This window comes from Armigeres subalbatus, unplaced genomic scaffold (genome assembly GCF_024139115.2).
Source record: "Armigeres subalbatus isolate Guangzhou_Male unplaced genomic scaffold, GZ_Asu_2 Contig606, whole genome shotgun sequence".
Classification (NCBI taxonomy): Eukaryota; Metazoa; Arthropoda; class Insecta; order Diptera; family Culicidae; genus Armigeres; species Armigeres subalbatus.
Genome location: NW_026943376.1, coordinates 217,184 through 224,934, shown reverse-complemented (window position 1 = coordinate 224,934; position 7,751 = coordinate 217,184). Strand labels below are relative to the sequence as shown.

Below are 7,751 nucleotides of genomic sequence, written 5' to 3'. Positions count from 1 at the left end.
ACCTTGACCGTCTCCCCAAGGACTTCCTCCGCCAACTTTTTGTAGGCGGCGCCCTTTTGCGAGACGCACCGCTTCAGCTCGAGGATCATCTCGCCCATCCGGGTACGTCTTATTCGACGTACGTCGGCGCCGAGTTCACCGAGCTTGACGTCACTCCTCATCGCCTTCAAAACGTCCGAGTACTTAGCCTCGTCCGTTTTGATGACTAGGGCATCGCCCCTGGAGCGATTGGCACCTACCCTAGATTTCTTGCTACCCTCATTCGCCTGGGCCTTCTTTTCGGCCCTTGACGTCTTCGGTTTCCTCTTGTTCTTGACCAGGGTCCAGGAAGCGTCACCCCCTCTATTTCCCTGGTCTGGTGCGGCTGAGAGCTCTCAGCCTGCAGTAACCCCTTACCACCGTCTTTCCTGGGAAGACGGACCTTTCCAGGTCCTTCCTCCTCCGGTTTTGGAGGTACCTGGCCGGGGTTCAGCTTCCCAGCCCCACTACCCTTGTTCGGGGTAGTAACCCTCCGCGTTTTGGAGCGGCCCCCAGGGAGCTCATCCCCTGGAGACTGTCTCCCCCGTTTGGGGCCACTTGGTGTTATAACCACGACTTGTACATCTAACCACTAGTGCCACAACTGGTGCAATAACCACGACTGGTCCATCTACCCTATGTGATTTATGTTGAGAGAGATATTCTGAATATTACCTCCAGTCATATACGATGTTCCCTTGCCATGGCACAATATGGAAATGCCACAGTCAGTACAAAAAAAAAATCAACCTTCTTACCAAAAATCAACAATTCAATCAATTTTTTTATAATTTCTTCGGGCAAGTATCACGATTAGTGTTAAGCGTCTATTACAAACAAGCGATTAATTTCAAAAAGTAAAATTTCGGCTGGTTCCTGTGCGGAAAAGGGCTCAAAAACTTGTTTTTGATTACGCTGTGAGAAGAAGTGAAGTGCAGTGATATTCGTGGAGGGATATTGAATTGGCACGTAACTGCCAATTTACCTCAAACTTTGAGCCAAAGTACATGGAATACAATGAATAAATATGTTCATTATTATGGGGAATAGAATCATTAGCTGTAAACAGGTTAGTATTATGACTATTGAGCTTTTGTTCGATGCTGTTCGCAGTATTCAAATTCTGGTGGTCGAGGATGAGGAAGGAGTGTGAGAGACCCCTTAGCAGACGGGAGCCATACTGACTGCCATGCTACTCTTCTACTAAAGCTAAAGCTAAGCTAAAGCTAAGCTAAAGCTAAGCTAAAGCTAAGCTAAAGCTAAGCTAAAGCTAAGCTAAAGCTAAGCTAAAGCTAAGCTAAAGCTAAGCTAAAGCTAAGCTAAAGCTAAGCTAAAGCTAAGCTAAAGCTAAGCTAAAGCTGTTAAAGCTAAGCTAAAAGCTAAGCTAAAGCTAAGCTAAAGCTAAGCTTAAAGCTAAGCTAAAGCTTGCTTAAAGCTAAGCTAAAGCTAAGCTAAAGCTAAGCTGCTTAAAGCTAAGCTAAGCTAGCTAAGCTAAAGCTAGCTAAAGCTAAGCTAAGCTAAAGCTCAGCTCAAGCTAAGCTAAAGCTAAGATAAAGCTCAGCTCAAGCTAAGCCAAAAGCTAAGCTAAAGCTAAGCTAAAGCTAAGCTAAAGCTAAGCTAAAGCTAAGCTAAAGCTAAGCTAAAGCTAAGCTAAAGCTAAGCTAAAGCTAAGCTAAAGCTAAGCTAAAGCTAAGCTAAAGCTAAGCTAAAGCTAAGCTGTCAACATTTTCATTAGGTGTTTTTAATTTCCTGCGGATGTTCTTCTTAATTTTCGCGGAAAAATCTCACTCACTCAGAATTTGCTGTAGACAAATCAACTTTTCCTGATTAATGATTTTCCTAAATTGACTTTAAAAAGCAAATAATGTTTTTGTCGTCTAATATTGCTTAACTTTTGAATTAAACGATCGATTCGTAGCTTAACTCAGCTGTTAGAAAACTAAAGTTGGGACGACCATCTGGATAAATATGTTTAGTAATCAATAAATATCATTCTCTCCTCGTTCTTTGAATTACTTCTTATTCTATCGAAAGTACAGTTGTGCTGCTGTAAGTTTCACTACAAAATCTAAATTTACGAAAGATCATCGACGTAATAGATTCAGAAGGGCGCATGATGCTTTTAAGCCGCCCGGCGGAGGGGACATCTACCGCTTGCTAAAAAAACAGACTGAAATTCGTTTTAACTATGAGAATGATTGACTAATCAGCTAGTCTAGAACAAATATAAGTTAAGTTCGGTGTAACTAATTTAAGCCAATGTTACAGAAGGATGCTCAGAGTCCTTATCGTGACAATGGACCAAAAAATTAAAAACCATCGAAATCAAAAAGTTTTCTGAAACAACAAAAGAAAACTGCTAACGATCATTAATTTGCATCAACTTGATCTATGATGTATCCCGCATGACAAACCTATACTGTATCAAACATCTTATAATCAAAACTATTAAGACCATAACCTTCCACAATACGCTCAATATATTCCAAACTGAGGCATTCGTTTGTAGTGAACAATCCATAATTGACTCTTTATCAGCAAGCTCCAAAAGTACACAACGAGACTGAAACCGTCGATGTGTGATTGTACTCCTCCGTTGTGACGAGTTTGTCGCGTACAATCATCAGGTTTGGTGAAGAACTGAACAAATGAATCAACAATTTTTGTACGATGTATGTAGTGATGTCGCAGCGAATAAACAGACACGGTCGCTTGGAACTGTACCAGCCTTCATTCGTTTTGTTAAACGCAAAGAGTAATCGAAGGTCGTTTCTTCGTGGTAGTTTCCGTATCGGACACAACTGCTGTGAAATTAGAAAGGCTGAACAAATGAATAATGAAGGAATTGAACACTTCCCGAAGCTGCGAATTGAATTAAAATTTTGATGATGGGTTGTGCCTTAGAATGCTTCTGAAAGTTGCTGCTAAGAGTTGAAAACCTTATACTGAAGAAGTGAAAACATCTTAAACTTGGGACAATTTCATCCAATATTTTTAAATAGTACCGCAAATAATTGTCACTTTTTTGCGAAGATTCAGCGGATTCTGTGAAATCAGCAGAACCACAACAACTATCGCAGCAATAACCCCAAGGCTTCAGTTAGCTCACTGTAAAGCTGTGCGTGGTAATGATTGTTGCTTATGTATTGAAATAAATTAAACAAACATTGTGTCCAACCAAACATAATCCACTTTTGATGGTATAATTATGTACTCAATCTGATCACTGTGCTTTGAGAAATAAAAAAAATTGTTGAAATTCGATCCATTTATCCAGCGTTGCTGTTCGAACACCATCCATTCACCACACTTCGACAGCCGTGATCGTCTAGTGGTTAGGACCCTACGTTGTGGCCGTAGTAACCCAGGTTCGAATCCTGGTCACGGCAGTGTTACAAGTTCACTGTCACGGCGAAGTGATATAATTTTTTTTTTCACACCCAACGGCATCGAAATAGGTAGGTCATGATTTCGAATGATTCCCGTGCAGTTTTCCTATTCCCACATATCGTTAGTTCACTTGTTGAATCGCACCCGAGACAGGTCGCTTACAGATAGGCGTTTGGCAACCGGGGGGAGAACAAAAAACTCATAAGTAATCGCTAGACCGGAGCGAATCGTGAGAAAGAGAAATATGGCGGTCGGATGGTCGATGTCGTTTTAAGAAATGCCATAACTCAGATACTCGTTCTGGCGCTGGCTTTGCCGAGGCGATTGGTGGGAAAAACGATTGCGGGATTTCTTCCCAGTTCACCCGGTGCAAGAAGTTCCGCTCGGATGGGATCATAGCGCTGGTGAAGGGAAAACCTTTTCTTTTGGAATTGTGGGCCATCCGAGGATTTTCCCTGGTCGTCTTCCATCGGTCGGAAGGTGTTGAGAAAAGTTTTATAGAGTTCACACAGTCGGTCGGTCTTGGTGGCTTTAAATTCGATTAGTTTTGTCGTTTGTCGGAGCAGCTCGAGGTGGGTTTGGTTTCGGCCCCCATGGAAGGGTTTAATGATTATTTATTGCGATAAGTAATGGAGTCAACCAACAAAGTTAGAAAGTCAAACTGTGGAGACAGTTAATTTATGGACGTGTAATTCTCTTATATGTTCGATATTGTTCAAGATTTTAGATAAAACCCAACGACTTGCTCCAATTTCCTTACTACTCTTCTCTCGAACACATCCACCTTACTGTAATTCTAGTCCGCCACGCGTCAAAAACAAACAACCGCTCTGATGAGAAGCTAAAACTTTTCCAATAATATTCAATCAGCCTCGAGAGGCTCGGCTTCACGTTATTAGACTCATTGCGTACCCACTTCCCATAGTCCCCCGAAGTAAATCACATTAATAGCCTCTGGCCCAATCGACACCCCATCTCCATCATCGAGACAAAACCATCACTACCGAAGGCTACGGAAGTTCACGTCGCAGGTCGACCCAAACTCATGTGCTGGAATTACATGCACTTTGACGGGAAGTGGTTCTTCCATAGGAGAAAGCAATTATTATTCTTTTCCCTGGCCAGGGTATTTGAGTAATTGCTCGTGGGGGGAAACCGTGTAGCTACACACCTCTTAACCGTGCCTAAGCACGCAGAGGGGGGAATGAACATGTTCGCATATCTACGCAGCATCCGCATGCTGGTGGACCGGCAGCAGGCAAGGCACAGTGCCTAAGCTTGATGAGTAAACATAATTAGATCTTAATTGCTTTCGTAGGGTAGCGAGAAAGCGAACCGAACTCACCTTACTGTATCGAGCAACCGACCGGCAAAGTTTGGGGGCTTGGGTGATGGGGATATGAAATAGAGCTGCACGTCTCCGATAGGGCGGGGAGCCAAGGGATGTGTTCTCCTGATCGAACTTGATTGAGGTCCAGTACACGTGTTTTGGTTCGAGGATATGTGGTTGATTTTTTTAGGTGAGTCGGGGGTCGGTGGATAATAATTTATGTAAATAATTGTTAAGCAAATATTACAAGAACAGAATACTGAAATTTTGTTAATACTACATTGAGTTTGTTTCCGGGCAGCAGGGACTATGTCCAAGGGCTTGACGATACCTCCCCAGGCCATCTGCGAGTTGTGGGGCTTGCCTAGGATGTGGTGGGGTTTGACAGTGGGCCCTGTTAAACCTCTATAAAAAGCTGCATGTATCCGCAAGTAGGCTCCACCAAAGCGACCGTGTGCCGCTCAAAGCGCACAAGCCCAAGTCCTGGTGTTAGGTGGGACGCTAAACAGCCCTGACACGACGGCCCTCCGACGAGACAGGAGGTTTGCGCAGGCCCAATAAGCCGCCTAGAAAACCAATCATTACGAACAATATAAGAGATAATGCGACTCGATATAATCGGCAAAGACCTAGGCGACGAATACAGGATCACGATTGGAAGCTTGGAACATGGAATTGCAAGTCGCTAGGTTTCGCAGGTTGCGACAGGATGATCTACGATGAATTACATCCCCGCAACTTCGACGTCGTGGCGCTGCAGGAGATTTGCTGGACAGGACAGAAAGTGTGGAAAAGCGGGCATCGAGCGGCTACCTTCTACCAAAGCTGTGGCACCACCAACGAGCTGGGAACCGGCTTCATAGTTCTGGGTAAGATGCGCCAACGCGTGATTGGGTGGCAGTCAATCAACGCAAGGATGTGCAAGCTGAGGATTAAAGGCCGTTTCTTCAACTATAGCATCATCAACGTGCACTGCCCACACGAAGGAAGACCCGACGACGAGAAAGAAGCGTTCTACGCACAGCTGGAGCAGACATACGATGGATGCCCACTGCGGGACGTTAAAATAGTCATCGGTGACATGAACGTACAGGTAGGAAGGGAGGAAATGTATAGACCGGTCATCGGACCGGATAGTCTGCACACCGTATCGAATGACAACGGCCAACAATGCATAAACTTCGCAGCCTCCCGCGGAATGGTAGTCCGAAGCACCTTCTTTCCCCGCAAAAATATCCACAAGGCCACATGGAGATCACCTAACCAAGAAACGGAAAACCAAATCGACCACGTTCTAATCGACGGTAAATTCTTCTCCGACATCACGAACGTCCGCACTTACCGCAGTGCGAATATTGAATCCGACCACTACCTCGTTGCAGTATGCCTGCGCTCAAAACTCTCGACGGTGTACAACACGCGTCGAAGTCGGACGCCGCGGCTAAACATTGGGCGGCTACAAGACGATAGACTAGCCCAAGAATACGCGCAGCAGCTGGAAGTGGCACTTCCAACGGAAGAGCAGCTAGGCGCAGCGTCTCTTGAAGATGGCTGGAGAGATATTCGATCCGCCATTGGTAGCACCGCAACCGCTGCACTTGGCACGGTGCCCCCGGATCAGAGAAACGACTGGTATTACGGCGAATGTGAGCAGTTAGTGGAAGAGAAGAATGCAGCATGGGCGAGATTGCTGCAACACCGCACGAGGGCGAACGAGGCACGATACAAACAGGCGCGGAACAGACAAAACTCGATTTTCCGGAGGAAAAAGCGCCAGCAGGAAGATCGAGACCGTGAAGAGACGGAGCAACTGTACCACAGTAATAACGCACGAAAGTTCTATTAGAAGTTAAACCGTTCACGTAAGGGCCACGTGCCACAGATCGATATGTGTAAGGTCATAAACGGGAACCTTCTTACGAACGAGCGTGTGGTGATCCAAAGGTGGCGGCAGCACTACGAAGAGCATCTGAATGGCGATGTAGCAGACGAAGATGACGGCATGGTGATGGACCTGGGGGAACGCGCGCAGGATATAATTCTACCGTCTCCGGATCTCCAGGAAATCCAGGAGGAGATTGGCCGGCTCAAGAACAACAAAGCCCTGGGGTTGACCAACTACCAGGAGAGCTATTTAAACACGGTGGTGAGGCACTGGCTAGAGCGCTGCACTGGGTCATTACCAAGATTTGGGAGGAGGAAGTTTTGCCGCAGGAGTGGATGGAAGGTGTCGTGTCCCATCTACAAAAGGGCGATAAGCTGGATTGTAGCAACTACCGCGCAATCACATTGCTGAACGCCGCCTACAAGGTACTCTCCCAAATTTTATGCCGTCGACTAGCACCAACTGCAAGGGAGTTCGTGGGGCAGTACCAGGCGGGTTTTATGGGCGAACGCTCCACCACGGACCAGGTGTTTGCCATTCGCCAAGTACTGCAGAAATGCCGCGAATACAACGTGCCCACACATCATCTATTCATCGACTTCAAAGCCGCATATGATACAATCGATCGGGACCAGCTATGGCAGCTAATGCACGAACACGGTTTTCCGGATAAACTGACACGGTTGATCAAAGCGACGATGGATCGGGTGATGTGCGTAGTTCGAGTTTCAGGGGCATTCTCGAGTCCCTTCGAAACCCGCAGAGGGTTACGGCAAGGTGATGGTCTGTCGTGTTTGCTATTCAACATCGCTTTGGAAGGTGTAATACGAAGAGCAGGGATTAACACGAGTGGTACAATTTTCAATAAGTCCGTCCAGCTATTTGGTTTCGCCGACGACATAGATATTATGGCACGTAACTTTGAGAAGATGGAGGAAGCCTACATCAGGCTGAAGAGGGAAGCTAAGCGGATCGGACTAGTCATCAACACGTCGAAGACGAAGTACATGATAGGAAGAGGTTCAAGAGAAGACAATGTGAGCCACCCACCGCGAGTTTGCATCGGTGGTGACGAAATCGAGGTGGTAGAAGAATTTGTGTACTTGGGCTCACTGGTGACTGCCGAAA

The 7,751-nt window shown here is 45.9% G+C and overlaps 1 non-coding gene across 1 annotated transcript; it reads left to right on the top strand.

Annotated features, from left to right (window-relative positions):
* The first annotated feature begins 3,335 nt into the window (after nucleotides 1-3,335).
* Nucleotides 3,336-3,407, top strand: Trnah-gug (transfer RNA histidin (anticodon GUG)). The gene has a single exon. It is a non-coding gene; the product is annotated as a tRNA-His (tRNA).
* The last annotated feature ends 4,344 nt before the right edge of the window (nucleotides 3,408-7,751 follow it).